The 2,764-nt window shown below is 39.3% G+C and overlaps 1 non-coding gene across 1 annotated transcript; it reads left to right on the top strand.

Annotated features, from left to right (window-relative positions):
- Nucleotides 1-1,277: 1,277 nt before the first annotated feature.
- Nucleotides 1,278-1,385, top strand: LOC130958214 (small nucleolar RNA R71). Its single transcript, XR_009077347.1, has one exon. It is a non-coding gene; the product is annotated as a small nucleolar RNA R71 (small nucleolar RNA).
- The last annotated feature ends 1,379 nt before the right edge of the window (nt 1,386-2,764 follow it).

Here is a 2,764-nt window from a genome sequence, read left to right as displayed (position 1 = left end):
TGAGTTGTCTGCCATCTCTAGTGAGATTCTTGCAGCTTGTACCTCAAAGATCCTAGCTTCTCTATTACAGAGAGAGGCATGAGGTTTACACTTGACCCTAAGTCACACAGAGCCTTCTTGAAGGTCATGGTGCCTATGGTACAAGGTATTGAAAACTTCCCAGGATCTTGTCTCTTTTGAGGTAATTTCTGCCTAGACAAGTCATCCAGTTCTTTGGTGAGCAAAGGAGGTTCATTCTCCCAAGTCTCATTTCCAAATAACTTGTCATTTAGCTTCATGATTGCTCCAAGGTATTTAGCAACTTGCTCTTCAGTGACATACTCATCCTCTTCAGAGGAAGAATACTCATCAGAGCACATGAAAGGCAGAAGTAAGTCCAATGGAATCTCTATGGTCTCATTTTGAGCCTCAGATTCCCATGGTTCCTCATTGGGGAACTCATTGGAGGTTGGTGCACGCCCATTGAGGCCTTCCTCAGTGGCGTTCACTTCCTCCCCTTCCTCTCCAAATTCGGCCATGTTGATGGCCTTGCACTCTCCTTTGGGATTTTCTTCTGTATTACTTGGGAGAGTACTAGGAGGGAGTTCAGTAACTTTCTTGCTCAGCTGTCCCACTTGTCCTTCCAAATTCCTAATGGAGGACCTTGTTTCAGTCATGAAACTTTGAGTGGTTTTGATTAGATCAGAGACCATGGTTGCTAAGTCAGAGGGGTTCTGCTTAGAATTCTCTGTCTGTTGCTGAGAAGAAGATGGAAAAGGCTTGCCATTGCTAAACCTGTTTCTTCCACCATTATTGTTGTTGAAACCTTGTTGAGGTCTCTTTTGATTCTTCCATGAGAAATTTGGGTGATTTCTCCATGAAGAATTATAGGTGTTTCCATAGGGTTCTCCTAGGTAGTTCACCTCTTCCATTGAAGGGTTCTCAGGATCATAAGCTTCTTCCTCAGATGAAGCCTCCTTAGTACTGCTTGGTGCATTTTGCATTCCAGACAGACTTTGAGAAATCAAATTGACTTGTTGAGTCAATATCTTGTTCTGAGCCAGTATGGCATTCAGAGCATCAATCTCAAGAACTCCTTTCTTCTGACTTGTCCCATTGTTCACAGGATTCCTTTCAGAAGTGTACATGAATTGGTTATTTGCAACCATCTCAATTAGTTCCTGAGCCTCTGTAGGCGTCTTCTTCAGATGAAGAGATCCTCCAGCAGAGCTATCCAAAGACATCTTGGATAGTTCAGAGAGACCATCATAGAAAATACCTATGATGCTCCATTCAGAAAGCATGTCTGAGGGACATTTTCTGATTAATTGTTTATATCTTTCCCAAGCTTCATAGAGGGATTCACCATCCTTCTGTCTGAAGGTTTGGACTTCCACTCTAAGCTTACTCAATTTTTGAGGTGGAAAGAACTTTGCCAAGAAGGCATTGACTAGCTTTTCCCAAGAGTCCAGGCTATCTTTAGGTTGTGAGTCCAACCATATTCTAGCTCTGTCTCTTACAGCAAAAGGGAATAACATCAGTCTGTAGACCTCAGGGTCAACCCCATTAGTCTTGACTGTGTCACAGATTTGCAAGAACTCAGCTAAAAACTGATGAGGATCTTCCATTGAAAGTCCATGGAACTTGCAATTCTGTTGCATTAGAGAAACTAATTGAGGCTTAAGCTCAAAGTTGTTTGCTCCAATGGCAGGGATAGAGATGCTTCTCCCATAGAAGTCGGGAGTAGGTGCAGTAAAGTCACCCAGCAGCTTCCTTGCATTGTTGGCATTGTTGTTATTTTCGGCTGCCATGTCTTCTTCTTCTTTGAAGAATTCGGTTAGGTTCTCTACAGAGAGTTGTGCCTTAGCTTCTCTTAGCTTTCGCTTCAAGGTCCTTTCAGGTTCAGGGTCAGCTTCAACAATAATGCCTGTGTCTTTGTTCCTGCTCATATGAAAGAGAAGAGAACAAGAAAATGTGGAATCCTCTATGTCACAGTATAGAGATTCCTTGAGGTGTCAGAGGTAAAGAAAAATAGAAGAAGGAGGTAGAAGAATTCGAACTTGATTAGATAGAGTTCGAATTGTGCATTAAGAAGGAGTAGTACTCCATAAATAGAAGGATGTGAGAAAGAGGGAAGAGAATTTTCGAAAATTCAATTAAAAAGATTTTGAAAACATTTTGAAAAATTGATTGATAATTTTCGAAAATTCAAAGTGAAAAAGAAATCAAGTGATTTTTGAAAAAGATTTTGAAATTAGAAGTTAAAAAGATTTGATTGAAAACTTATTTTGAAAAAGATGTGATTGAGAAGATATGATCTGAAAACAATTTTAAAAAGATTTGATTTGAAAACAAATTTTAAAAAAGATTTGATTTTAAAAATTAATGACTTGCCTAACAAGAAAAGATATGATTTGAAACATTAAACCTTTCTCAACAGAAAAGGCAACAATCTTGAGATGTTCAATCAAATCATTAATTGTTAGTAAGTATCTTTGAAAAAGGAAAGAAATTGATTTTGAAAACATTTGATTGAAAAGATATGATTTGAAAAAGATTTGATTTTGAAAAACTTTGAAAACTTGAAAAAAAATTGATTTTGAAAACAAAATCTTCCCCCTTTGCCATCCTGGCGTTAAACGCCCAGAATGGTATCCATTCTGGCGTTTAACGCCCAAAATGCACCCTTTTTGGGCGTTAAACGCCCAACCAGGTACCCTGGTTGGCGTTTAAACGCCAGTCTGTCCTTCTTCACTGGGCGTTTTGAACGCCCAGCTTTTTCTGT

This window comes from Arachis stenosperma, chromosome 10, assembly GCF_014773155.1.
Source record: "Arachis stenosperma cultivar V10309 chromosome 10, arast.V10309.gnm1.PFL2, whole genome shotgun sequence".
Classification (NCBI taxonomy): domain Eukaryota; kingdom Viridiplantae; phylum Streptophyta; class Magnoliopsida; order Fabales; family Fabaceae; genus Arachis; species Arachis stenosperma.
Note: the sequence above shows the minus strand (reverse complement) of the source record. Positions and strands in the feature narration are given on the sequence as shown.